The following is a 25,420-nucleotide window of genomic DNA, read 5'->3' on the forward strand; positions in this document are numbered from 1 at the left end:
TTGTTCAAGAAGGGTCTACCAAATATAATGGGAGAAAAGCTATCTTGTGGGGAACCAAGAACAAGAAAATCAGCAAGATATTTAGTTTTTCCACACAAGACATCAACATCTCTAACAATCCCAATCGGTGAAATAGTATCTCTATTGGCAAGTTTAATTGTAACATCGATATCTTCTATCTCAGCAGGTGCAATATCATGCATAATTTCTTTGTATAAAGAAATAGGTATTGCACTAGCACTAGCACCCATATCACACAAGCCATGATAATAATGATCTCCTATTTTAACAGAAATAACAGGCATGCCTACCACAGGTCTATGTTTATCTTTAGCACCAGGTTTAGCAATTCTAGCAGTTTCCTCACAGAAATAAATGACATGCCCACCAATATTATCAGCCAAGAGATCCTTAACCATAGCAATATTAGGTTCAATTTTAACTTGCTCAGGGGGTGTATAAGTTCTAATATTACTTTTACGAACCACAGTTGAAGCTTTAGCATGATCCTTTATTCTAACAGGGAAAGGTGGTTTCTCAACATAAGCAGTAGGAACAATAGGATCATTATAAGTGATAGTCTTTTCTTCAACTTTAATAGGTTCAACTACTTTTACTTCTATGGGAGGATGATATTTAAACCACTTCTCCTTAGGGAGATCAACATGAGCAGCAAAAGATTCACAAAAAGAAGCTACTATCTGAGAGTCAAGTCCATATTTGGTGCTAAATTTACGGAAAACATCAGTATCCATAAATGATTTAACACAATCAAACTTAGGTGTTATACCTAACTCCTTACCTTCGTCGAGATCCCAATCTTCAGAGTTGCGTTTAATTCTTTCCAATAAATTCCATTTGAATTCAATAGTCTTCATCATAAAGGAACCAGTACAAGAAGTATCGAGCATGGAGCGATTGTTGTCAGAAAGCCGAGCATAAAATTTTTGAATAATCATTTCTCTTGAGAGCTCATGATTGGGGCATGAATATAACATTGACTTAAGCCTCCCCCAAGCTTGAGCGATGCTTTCTCCTTCGCGAGGCCAAAAATTATATATATAATTACGATCACGATGAACAAGATCCATAGGATAAAACTTCTGATGAAATTCCAATTTCAATCGTTTGTAGTTCCATGATCCCATATCATCACATAGCCTATACCATGTCAATGCATCTCCCTTCAAAGATAAAGGTAAGACCTTCTTCTTGATAACATCATCGGGCATACCTGCAAGCTTAAATAATCCACAAAACTCATCCACATAGATTAAGTGTAAATCGGGATGCAATGTTCCGTCTCCTGCAAAAGGATTAGCTAGCAGTTTCTCTATCATACCCGAAGGAATTTCAAAGTAAACATTTTCAGTAGGTTCAGTAGGTTGAGGGGCAACTCTTTGCTCTACTAGTCGGGGTGAAGATGCCCCGAACAAGCCCCTCAAAGGATTATTTTCCATAGTAACATGTGACAGTAAATTTCAGCACACTATATAAATTTTTCCTTACCAAATTCCACCTACCAAAGGCGCTTCACTCCCCGGCAAAGGCGCCAGAAAAGACTCTTGATGACCCACAAGTATAGGGGATCTATCGTAGTCCTTTCGATAAGTAAGAGTGTCGAACCCAACGAGGAGCAGAAGGAAATGATAAGCGGTTTTCAGCAAGGTATTCTTTGCAAGCACTGAAATTATCGGTAACAAATAGTTTTGTGATAAGGTAATTTGTAACGGGTAACAAGTAACAAGTGTAAATAAAGTGCAGCAAGATGGCCCAATCCTTTTTGTAGCAAAGGACAAGCCTGGACAAACTCTTATATAGAGAAAAGCGCTCCTGAGGACACATGGGAATTATCATTGATAACCCACAAATATAGGGGATCGCAACAGTTTTCGAGGGTAGAGTATTCAACCCAAATTTATTGATTCGACAATAGGGGAGCCAAGGAATATTCTCAAGTATTAGCAGTTGAGTTGTCAATTCAACCACACCTGGATAACTTAATATCTGCAACAAAGTATTTAGTAGCAAAGTAGTATGGAAGTAGCGGTAACGGTAGCAAAAGTAATATTTTTGGGTTTTGTAGTAATCGTAACAATAGCAACGGAAAAGTAAATAAGCGAAGAACAATATGTGGAAAGCTCGTAGGCATTGGATCGGTGATGGAGAATTATGCCGGATGCGGTTCATCATTTAACAGTCATAACATAGGGTGACACAGAACTAGCTCCAATTCATCAATGTAATGTAGGCATGTATTCCGAATATAGTCATACGTGCTTATGGAAAAGAACTTCATGACATCTTTTGTCCTACCCTCCCGTGGCAGCGGGGTCCTAATGGAAACTAAGGGATATTAAGGCCTCCTTTTAATGGAGTACTGGACCAAAGCATTAGCACATAGTGAATACATGAACTCCTCAAACTATGGTCATCACCGGGAGTGGTCCCGATTATTGTCACTTCGGGGTTGCCCGATCATAACACATAGTAGGTGACTATAGACTTGCAAGATAGGATCAAGAACTCACATATATTCATGAAAACATAATAGGTTCAGATCTGAAATCATGGCACTCGGGCCCTAGTGACAAGCATTAAGCATAGCAAAGTCATAGCAACATCAATCTCAGAACATAGTGGATACTAGGGATCAAACCCTAACAAAACTAACTCAATTACATGATAAATCTCATCCAACCCATCACCGTCCTGCCAGCCTATGATGGAATTACTCACGCACGGCGGTGAGCATCATGAAATTGGTGATGGAGGATGGTTGATGATGACGATGGCGACGGATTCCCCTCTCCGGAGCCCCGAACGGACTCCAGATCAGCCCTCCCGAGAGAGTTTAGGGCTTGGCGGCGGCTCTGTATCGTAAAACGCGATGAATCTTTCTCTCTGATTTTTTTCTCCCCGAACATGAATATATAGAGTTGGAGTTGAGGTAGGTGGAGCTCCAGGGGGCCCACGAGGCAGGGTGGCGCGTCGAGGGGGGTAGGCACGCCCCCACCCTCGTGGACAGGGTGTGGGCCCCCTGGCCTTGATTCTTTCGCCTGTATTTTCTATTATTTCCAAAAATAATCTCCGTGAAGTTTCAGGTCATTCCGAGAACTTTTATTTCTGCACAAAAATAACACCATGGCAGTTCTGGTGAAAACAGCGTCAGTCCGGGTTAGTTCCATTCAAATCATGCAAGTTAGAGTCCAAAATAAGGGCAAAAGTGTTTGGAAAAGAAGATACGACGGAGACGTATCAACTCCCCCAAGTTTAAACCTTTGCTTGTCCTCAAGCAATTCAGTTGATAAACTGAAAGTGATAAAGAAAAACTTTTACAAACTCTATTTGCTCTTGTTGTTGTAAATATGTAAAGCCAGCATCCAAGTTTTCAGCAAAGATTATGAACAAACCACATTCACAATAATACTTAGGTCTCATGTTTACTCTTATCAATGGCATAATCAATTAGCGAGAAATAATAATAAATCTCGGATGACAACACTTTCTCCAAACAATTATAATATGATATAACAAGATGATATCTCGCTAGCCCTTTCTGAGACCGCAAAACATAAATGCAGAGCACTTTTAAAGATCAAGGACTGACTAAACATTGTAATTCATGGTAAAAGAGATCCAGTCATTGTCATACTTAATATAAATTAATAGTAATGGATGCCAATGACAGCGGTGCTCTCCAACTGGTGCTTTTTAATAAGAGGGTGATGACTCAACATAAAAGTAAATAGATAGGCCCTTCGCAGAGGGAAGCAGGGATTTGTAGAGGTGCCAGAGCTTGATTTTGAAATAGAGATAAATAATATTTTGAGCGGCATACTTTCATTGTCAACATAACAACCGAGAGATCTCGATAACTTCCATGCTACACACATTATAGGATGTTCCCAAACACAATGGTAAAGTTTATACTCCCCCTCCACCAACAAACATCAATCCATGGCTTGTCCAAAACAACGGGTGCCTCCAACTAACAACAGTCCTGGGGGAGTTTTGTTTGCAATTATTTTGATTTGATTTGCTTAGAGCATGGGACTGGGCATCCCGGTGACCGGCCATTTTCTCGTGACTGAGGAGCGGAGTCCACTCCTCTTGAGAATAACCTGCCTAGCATGGAAGATACAGACAACCCTAGTTGATACATGAGCTATTTGAGCATACAAAACAGAGTTTCATTTTAAGGTTTAGAGTTTGGCACATACAAATTTACTTGGAACGGTAGGTAGATACCGCATATAGGAAGGTATGGTGGACTCATATGGAATAACTTTGGGGTTTAGGGGATTGGATGCACAAGTAGTATTCCCGCTTAGTACAAGTGAAGGCTAGCAAAAGACTGGGAAGCGACCAACTAGAGAGCGACAACAGTCATGAACATGCATTAAAATTAATAAACATTGAGTGCAAGCATGAGTAGGATATAATGTTGGGGAACGTAGTAATTTCAAAAAAATTCCTACGCACACGCAAGATCATGGTGATGCATAGCAACGAGAGGGGAGAGTGTTGTCCACGTACCCTCGTAGACCGACAGCGGAAGCGTTATCACAACGCGGTTGATGTAGTCGTACGTCTTCACGATCCGACCGATCAAGTACCGAACGTACGGCACCTCCGAGTTCTACACACGTTCAGCTCGATGACGTCCCTCGAACTCCGATCCAGCCGAGTGTTGAGGGAGAGTTTTGTCAGCACGACGGTGTGGTGACGATGATGATGTTCCACCGACGTAGGGCTTCGCCTAAGCTCCGCAACGGTATTATCGAGGTGTAATATGGTGGAGGGGGGCACCGCACATGGCTAAGAGATCTCAAGGATCAATTGTTCTGTCTCTGGGGTGCCCCCTTGCCCCCGTATATAAAGGAGCAAGGGAGGAGGAGGCCGGCCCTAGGAGGGGGCGCACCAAGTGTGGAGTCCTACTAGGACTCCCTAGTCCTAGTAGGATTCCACCTCCCATAAGGAATAGGAAAAGAGGAAGGGAAAAAGAGAAGGAAGGAAGGGGGCGCCCCCCTTCCCTAGTCCAATTCGGACCAGACCAAGGGGAGGGGTGCGGCCACCCTTGAGGCCCTTTTCCTTCTTTCCCGTATGGCCCAATAAGGCCCAATACGTATTCCCGTAACTCTCCGGTACTCCGAAAAATACCCGAATCACTCGGAACCTTTCCGAAGTCCGAATATAGTCGTCCAATATATCGATCTTTACGTCTCGACCATTTCGAGACTCCTCGTCATGTCCCCGATCTCATCCGGTACTCCGAACTCCTTCGGTACATCAACATACATAAACTCATAATAAAACCGTCATCGTAACTTTAAGCGTGCGGACCCTACGGGTTCGAGAACTATGTAGACATGACCGAGACACGTCTCCGGTCAATAACCAATAGCGGGACCTGGATGCCCATATTGGCTCCCACATATTCTACAAAGATCTTTATCGGTCAGACCGCATAACAACATACGTTGTTCCCTTTGTCATCGGTATGTTACTTGCCCGAGATTTGATCGTCGGTATCTCGATACCTAGTTCAATCTCGTTACCGGCAAGTCTATTTACTCGCTCCATAACACATCATCCCGCAACTAACTCATTAGTCACAATGCTTGCAAGGCTTATAGTGATGTGCATTACCGAGTGGGCCCAGAGATACCTCTCCGACAATTGGAGTGACAAATCCTAATCTCGAAATACGCCAACCCAACAAGTACCTTTGGAGACACCTGTAGAGCACCTTTATAATCACCCATTTACGTTGTGACGTTTGGTAGCACACAAAGTGTTCCTCCGGTAAATGGGAGTTGCATAATCTCATAGTCATAGGAACATGTATAAGTCATGAAGAAAGCAATAGCAACATACTAAACGATCGAGTGCTAAGCTAACGGAATGGGTCAAGTCAATCACGTCATTCTCCTAATGAGGTGATCTCGTTAATCAAATGACAACTTATGTCTATGGCTAGGAAACATAACCATCTTTGATTAACGAGCTAGTCAAGTAGAGGCATACTAGTGACACTCTGTTTGTCTATGTATTCACACATGTATTATGTTTCCGGTTAATACAATTCTAGCATGAATAATAAACATTTATCATGATATAAGGAAATATATAATACTTTATTATTGCCTCTAGGGCATATTTCCTTCAGTCTCCCACTTGCACTAGAGTCAATAATCTAGTTCACATCGCCATGTGATTTAACATCAACAATTTACATCACCATGTGATTAACACCCATAGTTCACATCTCTATGTGACCAACACTCAAAGGGTTTACTAGAGTCAATAATCTAGTTCACATCGCTATGTGATTAACACCCAAAGAGTACTAAGGTGTGATCATGTTTTGATTGTGAGATAATTTTAGTCAACGGGTCTGTCACATTCAGATCCGTAAGTATTTTGCAAATTTCTATGTCTACAATGCTCTGCACGGAGCTACTCTAGCTAATTGCTCCCACTTTCAATATGTATCTAGACCGAGACTTAGAGTCATCTAGATTAGTGTCAAAACTTGCATTGACGTAACCCTTTACGACGAACCTTTTGTCACTTCCATAATCGAGAAACATATCCTTATTCTACTAAGGGTAATTTTGACCGCTGTCCAGTGATCTACTCCTAGATCACTATTGTACTCCCTTGCCAAAATCAGTGTAGGGTATACAATAGATCTGGTACACAGCATGGCATACTTTATAGAACCTATGGCCAAGGCATAGGGAATGACTTTCATTCTATTTCTATCTTCTGCCGTGGTTGGGTTTTTGAGTCTTACTCAATTTCACACCTTGTAACACAGGCAAGAAACTCTTTCTTTGACTTGATCCATTTTGAACTTCTTCAAAACTTTGTCAAGGTATGTGCTTTGTGAAAGTCCAATTAAGCGTCTTGATCTATCTCTATAGATCTTGATGCCCAATATATACGCAGCTTCACCGAGGTCTTTCATTGAAAAACTCATTTCAAAACACTCCTTTATGCTTTGCAGGATAATTCTACATTATTTCCGATCAACAATATGTCATTCACATATACTTATCAGAAATGCTGTAGTGCTCCCACTCACTTTCTTGAAAATACAGGCTTCACCGCAAGTCTGTATAAAACTATATCCTTTGATCAACTTATCGAAGCGTATATTCCAACTCCGAGATGCTAGCACCAGTCCATAGATGGATCCCTGGAGATTGCATATTTTGGTAGCACCTTTAGGATTGACAAAACCTCCTGGTTGCATCATATACAACTCTTCTTTAATAAATCCATTAAGGAATGCAGTTTTGTTTATCCATTTTCCATATTTCATAAAATGCGGCAATTGCTAACATGATTCAGACAGACCTAAGCATAGATACGAGTGAGAAACTCTCATCGTAGTCAACATCTTGAACTTGTCAAAAACCTTTTTGCGACAATTCTAGCTTTGTAGATAGTAACACTACTATCAGCGTCCGTCTTCCTCTTGAAGATCCATTTATTCTCAATTGCTTGCCGATCATCGGGCAAGTCAACCAAAGTCCACACTTTGTTCTCATACATGGATCTCATCTCAGATTTCATGGCCTCAAGCCATTTTGCGGAATCTGGGCTCACCATCGCTTCTTCATAGTTCGTAGGTTCGTCATGGTCTAGTAACATAACCTCCAGAACAGGATTACCGTACCACTCTGGTGCGGTTCTTACTCTGGTTTACCTACGAGGTTTGGTAGTAACTTGATCTGAAGTTACATGATCATCATCATTAACTTCCTCACTAATTGGTGTAGGAGTCACAGGAACAGATTTCTGTGATGAACTACTTTCCAATAAGGGAGCAGGTACATTTACCTCATCAAGTTCTACTTTCCTCCCACTCACATCTTTCGAGAGAAACTCCTTCTCTAGAAAGGATCCATACTTAGCAACGAATGTCTTGCCTTCGGATCTGTGATAGAAGGTGTACCCAACTGTCTCCTTTGGGTATCCTATGAAGACACATTTCTCCGATTTGGGGAGCTTATCAGGATGAAATTTTTTCACATAAGCATCGCAACCCCAAAATTTTAAGAAACAACAACTTTGGTTTCTTGCCAAACCACAGTTCATAAGGCGTCGTCTCAACGGATTTTGATGGTGCCCTATTTAACGTGAATGTAGCTGTCTCTAATGCATAACCCCAAAAAACGATTAGTGGTAAATTGGTAAGAGACATCATAGATTGCACTATATCCAATAAAGTACGGTTATGACGTTCGGACACACCGTTATGCTGTGGTGTTCCAGGTGGCGTGAGTAGTGAAACTATTTCACATTGTTTTAACTGAAGGCCAAACTCGTAACTCAAATATTTTACCTCTGCGATCATATCGTAGAAACTTTTATTTTCTTGTTACGATGATTCTCCACTTCACTCTGAAATTATATGAACTTTTCAAATGTTTCAGACTCTTGTTTCATTAAGTAGATATACCCATATCTTCTCAAATCATCTGTGAAGGTCAGAAAATAATGATACCTGCTACGAGCCTCAATATTCATCGGACCACATACATCTGTATGTATGATTTCCAACAAATCTGTTGCTCTCTCCATCGTTCCGGAGAACGGCGTTTTAGTCATCTTGCCCATGAGCCACGGTTCGCAAGCATCAAGTGATTCATAATCAAGTGATTCCAAAATCCCATCAGTATGGAGTTTCTTCATGCGCTTTACACCAATATGACCTAAACGGCAGTGCCACAAATAAGTTGCAGTATCATTATTAACTATGCATCTTTTGGCTTCAATATTATGAATATGTGTATCACTACGATCGAGATCCAACAAACCATTTTCGTTGGTGTGGATGACCATAGAAGGTTTTATTCATGTAAACAGAACAACAATTGTTCTCTAATTTAAATGAATAACCGTATTGCAATAAACATGATCAAATCATATTCATGCTCAACGCAAACACCAAATAACACTTATTTAGTTTCAACACTAATCCCGAAAGTACAGGGAGTGTGCGATGATGATCATATCAATCTTGGAACTACTTCCAACACACATCGTTACCTCGACTTTTACTAGTCTCTGTTTATTTTGCAACTCCCGTTTTCGAGTTACTACTCTTTAGCAACTGAACCAGTATCAATTACCGAGGGGTTGCTATAAACACTAGTAAAGTACACATCAATAATCTGTATATCAAATATACCTTTGTTCACTTTGCCATCCTTCTTATCCACCAAATAGTTGGGGTAGTTCCGTTTCCAGTGACCAGTCCCTTTGCAGTAGAAGCACTTAGTCTCAGGCTTAGGACCAGACTTAGGTTTTTTCACTTGAGCAGCAACTTGCTTGCCGTTCTTTTTGAAGTTCCCCTTTTTCCCTTTGCCCTTTTCTTGAAACTAGCGGTCTCGTCAACCATCAACACTTGAAGTGGTCTCGTCAACCATCAACACTTGATGTTTTTCTTGATTTCTACCTTCGCCGATTTCAGCATCACGAAGAGCTCGGGAATTACTTTCGTCATCCCTTGCATACTATAGTTCATCACGAAGTTCTACTAACTTGGTGATGGTGACTAGAGAATTCTGTCAATCACTATTTTATCTGGAAGATTAACTCCCACTTGATTCAAGCGATTGTAGTACCCAGACAATCTGAGCACATGCTCACTAGTTGAGCGATTCTCCTCCATCTTTTAGCTATAGAACTTGTTGGAGACTTCATATCTCTCAACTCGGGTATTTGCTTGAAATATTAACTTCAACTCCTGGAACATCTCATATGGTCCATGACGTTCAAAACGTCTTTGAAGTCCCGATTCTAAGCCATTAAGCATGGTGCACTAAACTATCAAGTAGTCATCATATTGAGCTAGCCAAACGTTCATAACGTCTGCATCTGCTCCTGCAATAGGTCTGTCACCTAGCGGTGCATCAAGGACATAATTTTTCTGTGCAGCAATGAGGATAATCCTCAGATCACGGATCCAATCCGCATCTTTGCTACTAACATCTTTCAACATAATTTTCTCTAGGAACATATCAAAAATAAAACAGGGAAGCAACAACGCGAGCTATTGATCTACAACATAATTTGCAAAATACTATCAGGACTAAGTTCATGATAAATTTAAGTTCAATTAATCATATTACTTAAGAACTCCCACTTAGATAGACATCCCTCTCATCATCTAAGTGATTACATGATCCAAAGCAACTAAACCATGTCCGATTAACACGTGAGATGGAGTAGTTTCAATGGTGAACATCACTATGTTGATCATATCTACTATATGATTCACGCTCGACCTTTCGGTCTCTGTGTTCCGAGGCCATATCTGTATATGCTAGGCTCGTCAAGTTTAACCTGAGTATTCCGCGTGTGCAACTGTTTTGCACCCGTTGTATTTGAACGTAGAGCCTATCACACCCGATTAACACGTGGTGTCTCAGCACGAAGAACTTTTGCAACGGTGCATACTCAGGGAGAACACTTTTATCTTGAAATTTTAGTGAGAGATCATCTTATAATGCTACCGTCAATCAAAGCAAGATAAGATGCATAAAGGATTAACATCACATGCAATCAATATAAGTGATATGATATGGCCATCATCATCTTGTGCTTGTGATCTCCATCTCCGAAGCACCGTGCTTGTGATCTCCATCTCCGAAGCACCGTCATGATCACCATCGTCACCGGTGCGACACCTTGATCTCCATCGTAGCATCGTTGTCGTCTCGCCAACTTATTGCTTTTACGACTATCGCTACCGCTTAGTGATAAAGTAAAACTATTACATGGCGATTGCATCTCATACAATAAAGCGACAACCATATGGCTCCTGCCAGTTGCCGATAACTCGGTTACAAAACATGATCATCTCATACAACACATTATATCACATCATGTCTTGACCATATCACATCACAACATGCCCTGCAAAAACAAGTTAGACGTCCTCTACTTTGTTGTTGCATATTTTACGTGGCTGCTACGGGCTTAGCAAGAACCGTTCTTACCTACGCATCAAAACCACAACGATAGTTTGTCAAGTTGGTGCTGTTTTAACCTTCGCAAGGACCGGGCGTAGCCACACTCGGTTCAACTAAAGTGAGAGAGACAGACACCCGCCGGTCACCTTTAAGCAACGAGTGCTCGCAACGGTGAAACCAGTCTCGCGTAAGCGTACGCGTAATGTCGGTCCGGGCCGCTTCATCTCACAATACCGCTGAACCAAAGTATGACATGCTGGTAAGCAGTATGACTTATATCGCCCACAACTCACTTGTGTTCTACTCGTGCATAGCATCAACGCATAAAACCTGGCTCTGATACCACTGTTGGGGAACGTAGTAATTTCAAAAAAATTCCTACGCACACGCAAGATCATGGTGATGCATAGCAACGAGAGGGGAGAGTCTTGTCCACGTACCCTCATAGACCGACAGCGGAAGCGTTATCACAATGTGCTTGATGTAGTCGTACGTCTTCACGATCCGACCGATCAAGTACCGAACGTACGGCACCTCCGAGTTCTACACACGTTTAGCTCGATGACGTCCCTCGAACTCCGATCCAGCGGAGTGTTGAGGGAGAGTTTTGTCAGCACGACGGCGTGGTGACGATGATGATGTTCCACCGACGCAGGACTTCGCCTAAGCTCCGCAACAGTATTATCGAGGTGTAATATGGTGGAGGGGGGCACCGCACATGGCTAAGAGATCTCAAGGATCAATTGTTCTGTCTCTGGGGTGCCCCCTTGCCCCCGTATATAAAGGAGCAAGGGAGGAGGAGGCCGGCCCTAGGAGGGGGCGCACCAAGTGTGGAGTCCTACTAGCACTCCCTAGTCCTAGTAGGATTCCACCTCCCATAAGGAATAGGAAAAGAGGAAGGGAAAAAGAGAAGGAAGGAAGGGGGCGCCCCCCTTCCCTAGTCCAATTCGGACCAGACCAAGGGGAGGGGTGTGGCCACCCTTGAGGCCCTTTTCCTTCTTTCCCGTATGGCCCAATAAGGCCCAATACGTATTCCCGTAACTCTCCGGTACTCCGAAAAATACCCGAATCACTCGGAACCTTTCCGAAGTCCGAATATAGTCGTCCAATATATCGATCTTTACGTCTCGACCATTTCGAAACTCCTCGTCATGCCCCCGATCTCATCCGGGACACCGAACTCCTTCGGTACATCAACATACATAAACTCATAATAAAACTGTCATCGTAACTTTAAGCGTGCGGACCCTACGGGTTCGAGAACTATGTAGACATGACCGAGACACGTCTCCGGTCAATAACCAATAGCGGGACCTGGATGCCCATATTGGCTCCCACATATTCTACGAAGATCTTTATCGGTCAGACCGCATAACAACATACGTTGTTCCCTTTGTCACCGGTATGTTACTTGCCCGAGATTTGATCGTCGGTATCTCGATACCTAGTTCAATCTCGTTACCGGCAAGTCTCTTTACTCGTTCCGTAACACATCATCCCGCAACTAACTCATTAGTCACAATGCTTGCAAGGCTTATAGTGATGTGCATTACCGAGTGGGCCCAGAAATACCTCTCCGACAATTGGAGTGAGAAATCCTAATCTCGAAATACGCCAACCCAACAAGTACCTTTGGAGACACCTGTAGAGCACCTTGATAATCACCCATTTACGTTGTGACGTTTGGTAGCACACAAAGTGTTCCTCCGGTAAACGGGAGTTGCATAATCTCATAGTCATAGGAACATGTATAAGTCATGAAGAAAGCAATAGCAACATACTAAACGATCGAGTGCTAAGCTAACGGAATGGGTCAAATCAATCACGTCATTCTCCTAATGAGGTGATCTCGTTAATCAAATGACAACTTATGTCTATGGCTAGGAAACATAACCATCTTTGATTAACGAGCTAGGCAAGTAGAGGCATACTAGTGACACTCTTGTTTGTCTATGTATTCACACATGTATTATGTTTCCGGTTAATACAATTCTAGCATGAATAATAAACATTTATCATGATATAAGGAAATATATAATACTTTATTATTGCCTCTAGGACATATTTCCTTCATATAATCCACCATGAACATAAATATCGTGGAGGCTATGTTGATTTTGTTTCAACTACATACGTAAACATGTGCCAAGTCAAGCCACTTGAATCATTCAAAGGAGGATACCACCCTAATATACCACATCACAACCATTTTAATAGCATGTTGGCACGCAAGGTAAACCATTATAAGCTCCTAGCTAATTAAGCATGACATAAGCAACTATAATCTCTAATTGTCATTGCAAATATGTTTATTCATAATAGGCTGAATCGGGAACGATGAACTAATCATATTTAGAAAAACAAGAGAGGTCGAGTTCATACCACCTTTTCTCATCTCAATCAGTCCATCATATATCGTCATTATTGCCTTTCACTTGCACGACCGAACGATGTGGATAATAATAATAATGCAAGTGCATTGGACTAAGCTGGAATCTGCAGGCATTCGATACAAAGGAGAAGACGATAGGGGCTCTTGGTTAAATCAAAAATAATGCATATAAGAGCCACTTCAATATTTTCATTATGGTCTTCCCCTCTCGACCCCCAAAGAACAAGAAAAGAAATAAAACTATTTACACGGGAAAGCTCCCAACAAGCAAAAGAAGAACGGGAAAATACTTTTGGGTTTTCTTTTTAATTATTACTACTACAACAAGAAAGTAAACTAGCTAAAAGCTACAACTAAATTTTTTTTGGTTTTCTTAAGGTTTTTCAAACACACAAGAAGAAAGCAAGAAAAAGAAAATAAACTAGCATGGATATTACCGTGAAAGAGTATGAGCACCGACATCTAGCAATGAGTGTGTAAACATGAATGTAATGTCGGTGAGAGATACGTACTCACCCAAGCTTAGGCTTTTGGCCTAAGTTGGTCTATTGCCACGGCTGGCCTGGCGGATATCCAAAGTTATAGTTGGGGTCGTACTGAGATGCAGTGGCTATTGCATCGTGGGCTGCAGCTTGGAGGCGAGCTGCCCTCGTCCTCCTCTCGTACTCATTTGCCTCCTCCCTGGTTATGACATATCTCCCCTTTGTCTGAAAATCAAAGAGACTAGGCGCAGGGAGAACAATATTGACGGTGTGACGGCTGTCAAAGATTAGTCGGTACTGGAGAGGCGGTTCATTCCTCTCAACAAACTGATGGTGAACCATGGCATTAAAATCTAGATAAGAAGGAGGCAATTCCATATCATACTCACGTATGGGTATATCAAGAAAATTAGCTAAACGGGTTGCATAAATTCCACCAAAGAAATCTCCATTAAATCTATTATTATGCAACCTATGTGCAACAATGGCTCCCAAATTATAATGTTTATCTCCTAATACAGCACTCCTGAGGACACTAAGGTCAGGGACACACATGTGACATGCTTCATCCTTACCATTTATGCACCTACCTATGAAAAGAGCAAAATAATGTATAGCAGGAAAATGAATGCTCCCTATGGTAGCTTGTGTTATATCTCTAGACTCTCCCACAGTTATACTAGCAAGAAAATCTCTAAACTCAGATTTGCGAGGCTCACTAGTGCTACCCCATTGTGGAAGTTTGCAAGCAGTATTAAAATCCTCTAAGTCCATAGTATAAGAATTTTCATAAAGATCAAACAGGACAGTTTGAGAATTGCGTGAAGATGAAAATTCAAACGTCCTCACAAAGGAATCAGTGAGAGAGTGGTACTGACGACACTTATCTGCCTCGAAGCTCACAAGATCAGCGTTACGCACGTATGCGTTAAACACTTCCTTGATAACCCACAAGTATAGGGGATCGCAACAGTTTTCGAGGGTAAAGTATTCAACCCAAATTTATTGATTCGACACAAGGGGAGCCAAAGAATATTCTCAAGTATTAGCAGTTGAGTTGTTAATTCAACCACACCTGGATAACTTAATATCTGCAGCAAAGTATTTAGTAGAAAAGTAGTATGGAAGTAGCGGTAACGGTAGCAAAAGTAATATTTTTGGGTTTTGTAGTAATTGTAACAATAGCAACGGAAAAGTAAATAAGCGAAGAACAATATGTGGAAAGCTCGTAGGCATTGGATCGGTGATGGAGAATTATGCCGGATGCGGTTCATCATGTAACAGTCATAACATAGGGTGACACAAAACTAGCTCCAATTCATCAATGTAATGTAGGCATGTAGTCCGAATATAGTCATACGTGCTTATGGAAAAGAACTTGCATGACATATTTTGTCCTACCCTCCCGTGGTAGTGGGGTCCTAATGGAAACTAAGGGATATTAAGGCCTCCTTTTAATAGAGTACCGGACCAAAGCATTAGCACATAGTGAATACATGAACTCCTCAAACTATGGTCATCACTGGGAGTGGTCCCGATTATTGTCACTTCGGGGTTGCCGGATCATAACACATAGTAGGTGACTATAGACTTGCAAGATAGGATCAAGAACTCACATATATTCATGAAAACATAATAGGTTCAGATCTGAAATCATGGAACTCGGGCCCTAGTGACAAGCATTAAGCATAACAAAGTCATAGCAACATCAATCTCAGAACATAGTGGATACTAGGGATCAAACCCTAACAAAACTAACTCGATTACATGATAAATCTCATCCAACCCATCACCGTCCAGCAAGCCTACGATGGAATTACTCACGCACGGCGGTGAGCATCATGAAATTGGTGATGGAGGATGGTTGATGATGACGATGGCGACGGATTCCCCTCTCCGGAGCCCCGAACGGACTCCAGATCAGCCCTCCCGAGAGAGTTTAGGGCTTGGCGGCTGCTCCGTATCGTAAACCATGATGAATCTTTCTCTCTGATTTTTTTCTCCCCGAACGTGAATATACAGATTTGGAGTTGATGTCAGTGGAGCTCTAGGGGGCCCACGAGGCAGGGGGCACGCCCAGGGGGGTAGGTGCGCCCCCACCCTCGTGGACAGGGTGTGGGCCCCCTGGCCTTGATTCTTTCGCCAGTACTTTTTATTATTTCTCCATGAAGTTTCAGGTCATTCCGAGAACTTTTATTTCTGCACAAAAATAACACCATGGCAGTTCTGCTGAAAACAACGTCAGTCCGGGTTAGTTCCATTCAAATCATGCAAGTTAGAGTCCAAAACAAGGGCAAAAGTGTTTGGAAAAGTAGATACGACGGAGACGTATCAATCGTCAAGCTAGTTTTCATGAAACATATTGCAAGCATCCGCAACTACAAAACAAGTATTAAGGTAAACCTAACAATAGCATGAAACATATGGATCCAAATCAGCCCCTTATGAAGCAACGCATAAACTAGGGTTTAAGCTTCTGTCACTCTAGCAACCCATCGTCTACTTATTACTTGCGAATGCCTTCCTCTAGGCCCAAACAATGGTGAAGTGTCATGTAGTCGACATTCACATAACACCACTAGAGGAGAGACAACATACATCTCATCAAAATATCGAACGAATACCAAATTCACATGACTACTAATAGCAAGACTTCTCCCATGTCCTCAGGAACAAACGTAACTACTCACAAATCATATTCATGTTCATAATCGGAGGGGTATTAATATGCATAATGGATCTGAGCATATGATCTTCTACCAAATAAACCAACTAGCATCAACTACAAGGAGTAATCGACACTACTAGCAACCCACAGGTACCAATCTGAGGCTTTGGGACAAAGATTGGATACAAGAGATGAACTAGGGTTTGGGAGGAGATGGTGCTGGTGAAGATGTTGATGGAGATTGGCCCCCTCCCGATGAGAGGAGCGTTGGTGATGACGATGGCGATGATTTCCCCCTCCCGGAGGGAAGTTTCCCCGGCATAACAGCTCCGCCGGAGCCCTAGATTGGTTCCGCCAAGGTTCCGCCTCATGGCGGCGGAGTTTCTTCCCGAAAGCTTGCTTATGATTTTTTCTCGGACGAAAAGCTTCTATAGCAGAAGATGGGCACCGGAGGGCCACTAGGGGGCCCACAAGGCAGGGGCGCACCCAGGGGGGTAGCGCGCGCCTCCCACCCTCGTGGCCAGGGTGTGGCCCCCTCTGGTATTTTCTTCGTCCAGTATTTATTAATTCCAAAAATGACTTCCGTGAAGTTTCAGGACTTTTGGAGCTGTGCAGAATAGGTCTCTAATATTTGCTCCTTTTCCAGCCCAGAATTCCAGCTGCCGGCATTCTCCCTCTTCATGTAAACCTTATAAAATAACAGAGAATATGCATAAGTACTGTGACATAATATGTAATAACAGCCCATAATGCGATAAATATCGATATAAAAGCATGATGCCAAATGGGCGTATCATGAAGCGGCTGGTGAACGCATGTCCTCGGCTGGACGTCATCAAGCGGTCGGTCTGCATCGAGGGCGCGCGGATGGCCTTCGCCCGCGTCAAGGTCTGGTGCGCGAAGATGGACGCCGTCAAGCTTGTGACCGAAGGGCCGCCTGAGGGCAAGGAGCACCGCATGCCCGAGCGATATTTTGAAGATGTCCTGGAGGGGTCTCGCGTTGTGGCGACGCAATGTGCGAAAGACATTATCTTTGAATGAATACATTCATGTTGTCTCTGCCTTGTATGATGAAACAAAGTTGTTATGTAATATAATTTTTGTTATTTTTAAAAAATTTACCTCCTGTGCGGCCGTGTTGTATGAAATCTGAGAGTTGGCCAGTCGTCGGCTTCTGCCCCCACGTAGGTAGTACGGGGGTGTTCGGATGGAATCTAAACACTCTTGATCCAATTGTGTGATCCTTGAAGGAGGTGTTTAGCGCAACGAACCAGGCATTCAGACTATGCGGCTTTAGCACTCTCACTTAGCCATAGGAGTTTGACAATAAAAATGTGGGCGCAACCCCTAGTATCCGAACTAGAATGCTATAAGCACCTGATCGGGTAAGTACCGATCCTTCGCGTAATGCGGAAAAAATCTCTAACGATTTGAAACCTCCGAAGACCTGACCGGCTCTCGCCGCATCATGACAGTCAGTTTTCGGCTTTCTCTACTGAGGTGCTCCTTCGGGTAAACCAGGGCACAATCGCAGTAGTGCTCCCTTTACTACCTTAGCCGATATAGCGGAACGTAAGGTAGCAAGCACATGAGCCGGGCAACCCAACTATTGACAGAAGACATGATTCGGAGCCAATGCATATAGTGCTAAATTCGGGGTGCCGAACTATACTGTAAAAGTGTTCGGACTTTGTTGCCATAGTGTGGGGCGCTATGAAGCCCCTGGCAAATTGAAACGTACCATAGTGTACGGGTGCTATCTGATAAGCGTATTAATAATAAAAAAGAAAAACAGAAAAGGAGCAAAGGCAATAAGCAGGGGCCCTAAAATTTGGGCCGCAAACTGTTTCCATTATAATTTGAGTAATACGTCAAAGCGCATTGAAACAAATAGTGCGATAAGCAACAGGCTATTTCACATGCCACAACCAAGGGAGAGCTGCGTGTGGGCCCTGGAAACTGGTAGAGTGGTCGTTAAAGAAACCACCTAGAAATTCCCCTCTACGTCCAAGCTGACTGTCGGCTTGGTGTATTTGTCCTTTGAAAGGACCTGCGATCAAGCCATCAGGGAAGGCCTTTGGAGAAGAAACCTGAAAAGTAGAAAAGGAACAGTGAAAGTATTGTTGGGGATCGTAGTAATTTCAAAAAAATTCCTACGCACACGCAGGATCATGGTGATGCATAGCAACGAGAGGGGAGAGTGTGTCCACGTACCCTCGTAGACCGAAAGCGGAAGCGTTATGAAAACGCGGTTGATGTAGTCGTACGTCTTCACGATCTGACCGATCCATGTACCGAACGCACGGCACCTCCGATTTCAGCACACGTTCAGCTCGATGACGTCCCACGAACTCCGATTCAGCAGAGCTTCAAGGGAGAGTTCCGTCAGCACGACGGCGTGATGACGGTGGTGATGAAGCTACCGACGTAGGGCTTCGCCTAAGCACCGCTACGATATGACCGAGGTAGATTATGGTGGAGGGGGCACCGCACACGGTTGGGAGAGATTCAGATCAACTTGTGTGTCCTAGGGTGCCCCCTGCCCCCGTATATAAAGGGGCAAGGGGGAGGCCGGTCGGCCCCTATAGGGCACGCCAGGAGGAGGAGTCCTCCTCCTAGTAGGAGTAGGACTCCCCTTTCCTACTCCTACTAGGAGGAGGAAAGGAAGGAGGAGAGGGAGAAGGAAGGAGAGGGAGGAAAAGGAGGAAAGGGGGACCGGCCCCCTAGTCCAATTCGGTTTGGGCTAGGGGGGCCACGCGCCCTGCCTCCTCTCTTCCACCACTTGGCCCATGAGGCCCATTACTTCTTCCTCGTATTCCCGTAACTCCCCGGTACCCCGAAAAATACCTGAATCACTCGGAACCTTTCTGATGTCCGAATATAGTCGTCCAATATATCGATCTTTACGTCTCGACCATTTTGAGACTCCTCGTCATGTCCCCGATCTCATCTGGGACTCCGAACTACCTTCGATACATCAAATCACATAAACTCATAATACCGATCATCACAGAACTTTAAGCGTGCGGACCATACGGGTTTGAGAACTATGTAGACATGACCGAGACACGTCTCCAGTCAATAACCAATAGCGGAACCTGGATGCTCATATTGGCTCCCACATATTCTACGAAGATCTTTATCGGTCAAACCGCATAACAGCATACGTTGTTTCCTTTGTCATCGGTATGTTATTTGCCCGAGATTCGATCGTCGGTATCTCAATACCTAGTTCAATCTCGTTACTGGCAAGTCTCTACTCGTTCTGTAATGCATCATCCCGGAACTAACTCATTAGTTACAATGCTTGCAAGGCTTATAGTGATGTGCATTACCGAGAGGGCCCAGAGATACCTCTCCGACAATCGGAGTGACAAATCCTAATCTTGATCTATGTGAACTCAACAAGTACCATCGGAGACACCTGTAGAGCACCTTTATAATCACCCAGTTACATTGTGACGTTTGGCAGCACACAAAGTGTTCCTTCGGTATTCGGGAGTTGCATAATCTCATAGTCATAGGAACATGTATAAGTCATGAAGAAAGCAATAGCGACATACTAAACGATCAAGTGCTAACCTAACGGAATGGGTCAACTCAATCACATCATTCTCTAATGATGTGATCCCGTTAATCAAATGACAACTCATGTCTATGGCTAGGAAACTTAACCATCTTTGATTCAACGAGCTAGTCAAGTAGAGGCATACTAGTGAAACTTTATTTGTCTATGTATTCACACATGTATCAAGTTTCCGGTTAATACAATTCTAGCATGAATAATAAACATCTATGATGAAATAAGGAAATAAATAATAACTTTATTATTGCCTCTAGGGCATATTTCCTTCAAGTATATGTGTCCGGGAGCGGTCAAGCCGTACTGTGGATCACCAGCTAGTTATGCCTCCGTCTGTGCCCATGGTATTTTGAGTGTGTAGTTATGTACGCGCGGTGCGAATGCCGCCACTTCATCGGGACTGGGACGGAGGCCAAATTGCTAGTCGAGCTCTTGACGAGCCGAGCTGTCCTGCTGCAGAATAGTCCGGACCCTCTTGATAGTGTCCGGGGGCTCGTCTGCCGAATTAAGGTTCTGCTTGAAAAGGCCGCTCTGTACTTCTGCTGCTAAGGCATCGGTGTGCTCCTCGGTACGGAGGGAGTGTTCCGTGTTTCCATTAACTGTTATGACGCCGTGTGGTCCGGGCATCTTGAGCTTGAGGTAAGCATAATGAGGCACCATATTGGATCGAGCGAATGCGGTTCGTCCGAGCAGTGCGTGATAGCCGCTGCAAAAAGGGACGATATCAAAGATTAACTCCTCGCTTCGGAAGTTGTCCGGAGATCCGAAGACAACCTCTAGCATAATTCAGCCCGTACAGCGGGCCTCTACACCTGGTATGACTCCTTTAAAGGCAATCTTTGTGGGCTTGATCTGTGATGGGTTAATGCCCATTTTGCGCACTGTATCCTGATAGAGCAGATTGAGGCTGCTGCCACCGTCCATGAGGACTCGCGTTAGGTGGAATCCATCAATAATTGGGTCGAGGACCAGTGCGGCTGAACCGCCGTGACGGATACTAGTCGGGTGATCCCGGCGATCAAAGGTGATCGGACATGACGACCAGGGGTTGAATTCTGGGGCAACTAGCTCTATCGCATAGACGTCCCTAAGCGCGCGCTTGCGCTCCCTCTTAGGGATGTGTGATGTCTACTACACAACCTTCTTCTTGTAGACATTGTTGGGCCTCCAAGTGCAGAGGTTTGTAGGACAGTAGCAAATTTCCCTCAAGTGGATGACCTAAGGTTTATCAATCCGTGGGAGGCGTAGGTTGAAGATGGTCTCTCTCAAACAACCCTGCAACCAAATAACAAAGAGTCTCTTGTGTCCCCAACACACACACAAAAATGGTAAGTTGTATAGGTGCACTACTTCGGCGAAGAGATATTGATATAAGTGCAATATGGATGGTAGATATAGGTTTTTGTAATCTGAAAATATAAAAACAGCAAGGTAACTAATGATAAAAGTGAGCACAAAAGGTATTGCAATGCTAGGAAACAAGGCCTAGGGTTCATACTTTCACTAGTGCAAGTTCTCCCAACAATAATAACATAATTGGATCATATAACTATCCCTCAACATGCAACAAAGAGTCACTGCGAAGTCACTAATAGCGGAGAACAAACGAAGAAATATTGTAGGGTACGAAACCACCTCAAAGCTATTCTTTCGGATCGATCTATCATAGAGTTCGTACTAGAATAACACCTTAAGAAACAAATCAACCAAAACCCTAATGTCACCTAGATACTCCAATGTCACCTCAAGTATCCGTGGGTATGATTATACGTTATGCATCAAACAATCCCAGATTCATCTATTCAACCAACACATAGAACTTCAAAGAATGCCCTAAAGTTTCTACGGGAGAGTCAAGACAAAAACGTGTGCCAACCCCTATGCATAAGTTCACGAGGTCACGGAACCCGCAAGTTGATCACCAAAACATACATCAAGTGAATCACGTGATATCCCATTGTCACCACAGATACGCACATGCAAGACATACATCAAGTGTTCTCAAATCCTTAAAGACTCAATCCGAGAAGATAACTTCAAAGGGAAAACTCAATCCATTACAAGAGAGTAGAGGGGGAGAAACATCATAAGATCCAACTATAATAGCAAAGCTCGCGATACATCAAGATCGTACCACCTCAAGAACACGAGAGAGAGAGAGAGAGAGATCAAACACATAGCTACTGGTACATACCCTCAGCCCCGAGGGTGAACTACTCCCTCCTCGTCATGGAGAGCGCCGGGATGATGAAGATGGCCACCTGTGAGGGTTCCCCCCTCCGGCAAGGTGTCGGAACAGGGTCCCGATTGGTTTTTGGTGGCTACAGAGGCTTGCGGTGGCGGAACTCCCGATCTATTTTGTTCCCCGATGTTTTTAAGGTATATGGACATATATAGGCGAAAGAAGTCGGTCAGGGGAGCCACGAGGGGCCCACGAGCGTGGGGGCACGGCCAGGGGGGAGGCGCGCCTCCCTGCCTCATGGCCACCTCGAAGCTTCCCTGACGTCTACTCCAAGTCTACTGGATTGCTTCCGTTCCAAAAATAACTCTCCTGAAGGTTTCATTCCGTTTGGACTCTGTTTAATATTCCTTTTCTTCAAAAGACTGAAATAGGCAAGAAAACAGAAATTTGGGCTGGGCCTCCGGTTAATAGGTTAGTCCCAAAAATAATATAAAAGTGTTTAATAAAGCCCATAAACATCCAAAAGAGATAATATAATAGGATGGAACAATAAAAAATTATAGATACGTTGGAGACGTATCAATGTGTGTGGCATATATCATGTTCAGTGTTTTGACCTGAGGGGGAAACTTCTTTTGTCCCCCTGTGTTCGGTTGTCGGGGCTCCTCGTCATCGTCCTCGCTTTGCGATCCCTTTTCCTTGTTCTCAGCATTTAACTTACCGGCCTGTTTAAAAACCCAACAATCTTTGTTGGTATGATTGGCTGGTTTCTCTAGGGTGCCATGGATCTGGCACGGACGATCGAGTATGCGGTCCAGGCTGGATGGTCCCTGATTGTTTCTTTTATATGGCTTCTTCCGCTGACCAGACTTGGAGCCACTAAATCCGGCGTTGACTGTCATGTCATCGGTGTTGTCACCATTGCTTCGGCATTTGTGTCTGTTGCGTCGGAGCTTGCCGTTGCTATTTTTGACCTCTGAGGTGCCCATTTCACTTGCTGCATTTTTGCTACGGGCCAGCCAAATATCCTCACCCGCACGAAAGCGGGTCATGAGTGCCGTGAGGGCTGCCATGGACTTCGGCTTTTCCTGGCCGCGGTGGCGGGCCTGCCATTCGTCACGGATGCTATGTTTAAAGGCCGCTAGGTCCTCGGCATCCGGACAGTCAACGATCTGGTTCTTTTTAGTTAGGAACCTAGTACAGAATTTCCTGGCTGACTCTCCACGCTGTTGAACTATGTGACTTAAGTCATCGGCATCTGATGGCCGGACATATGTACCTTGGAAGTTGTCAAGGAAGGCTTCTTCCAAATCCTCCCAGCTGCCAATAGAATTTTCAGGCAGACTGTTTAACTAGTGCCAAGCTGGCCTTTTGAGTTTTATTGGGAGGTATTTGATGGCGTGAAGATCATCTCCGCCGGCCATATGGATGTGGAGAATAAAATCCTTGATCCATACCGCGGGATCGGTTGTTCAATCGTATGATTCGATATTTACGGGTTTAAACCCTTCTGGAAATTCATGATCCATTACTTCGTCGGTGAAGCAAAGAGGGTGTGCGGCGCCTCTACATCGGGCCGCATCGCGACGTAGCTCCAATGGAGTCCGTCTGCGGTTTTCGGCCCGGGCGTGACTAGGTTTGTCACGTCCGAATAGGTAGCCGTCGTCGCGTGTCCAGGCACGTCCTCGCGATCCATAGATTGATCTTGTATGTCCTGCTCTACTATCCAGTTCCTTCCGAAGGTCATATGTGTAACCCCGAGCTGTTTTAACCCTGCCTTTATGGTGAGGTGGGGCGGTCTGTTGTTCGGCTTGAGTTGCCGCTTTATCCCGACCACGTGGTGGTCGGTCAGCCGCATTGCGTGATGATGGTACGGGCTCCAGCGCCTCGTCACCGAACTGAGGTAGCAATTTGCACTTCGAGTAACTTTTGGCTGGGCATTTAAGACCGTATTCTTCGGCTGCCAGGACATCGGTCCATCTATCGTTGAGCAGATCTTGATCAGCTTGAAGCTGTTGCTGCTTCTTTTTCAGGCTCCTTGCAGTGGCTATTAGCTGGCACTTAAAGCATTCTTGCTCGAGAGGTTCCTCAGGCACGATAAAATCCTCATTGTCAAGGCGCACCTCATCCTTGGAGGGTGGAAGATAAGTGCTGCCTCCGAGTCGTCGTCTATGGCCTGTTCGTCAGGGCTAACTTGCCCATCTTCCCGATCGTCCTGTTCGGCCGTTCGTTCGTCGGGATCTTCTCTGTCTTCGGCACAGTCCGGAGTGTGATTGTCTCCTGTTCTGGTGTTGCTGTCCTTGCTGCGGCGGGATTTAGAGTGGCGCCGTTGTGTCTTAGGAGGCTCATCCTCAACTGGATTTTCCTTGTCCTCGCCGTTATTCTCTTTGGGTGTATCCACCATGTATACGTCGTACGAATAAGTGGTCGTCCAGCGTCCGGTAAACGGCGGGTTTTGGCCATGCTCCTCCTCCGCAACGTCGTCCATACCGTCGATGTCTTCGGAGCCGTAATTGAGCATGTGGGTTAAGTCCTCGACAGTGGCTATGTAGTGGGTGGCGGGTGGGAAGCGAAATTCCCCGTCATCAGCCTCCAGTTCGAACTGGATATTGTTCGGCTGTGAGTCCCCCACTAAGGATGGATTTTTTTAATGAGTTTAAAACATCACCTAAAGGCGAGTGCCGGAAGATGTCCGCGGTGCTGAATTCGACGATCGATGACTGATCCAGCTCGACATGCGCGGTCCCACATGGTTCGGAACTTATGGCCGGAAAGGAGTCCGAGGTTCCGGAGACACAGATATCTCCCGGAGTTCGGTCTATGTGCGGCTCCGACGCCGCAGAGTCTGCGGCTTCTGTGGCGGGGTTGAGCTTCCCGTCCTCGGATGTCGCGATCTGCTCCGGATCTAAGGCCGGAGTAGTTACAGGTGCAATTTCCTGAGTATGGACCGATGACAGACTTAAGTCATGTTCATCGTAGGGACTGGGAGCGGCTGCCGTGGTCTCAACGCCGTTGAAGATCAAGTCTCCACGGATATCCATGACGTAGTTCAAGCTCCCAAATCTGACCTGATGGCCAGGGGCGTAGCTGTCGATCTGCTCCAGATGGCCAAGCGAGTT

The sequence above is a fragment of the Triticum aestivum genome, chromosome 7D (genome assembly GCF_018294505.1).
Source record: "Triticum aestivum cultivar Chinese Spring chromosome 7D, IWGSC CS RefSeq v2.1, whole genome shotgun sequence".
In the NCBI taxonomy this organism is placed as follows: domain Eukaryota; kingdom Viridiplantae; phylum Streptophyta; class Magnoliopsida; order Poales; family Poaceae; genus Triticum; species Triticum aestivum.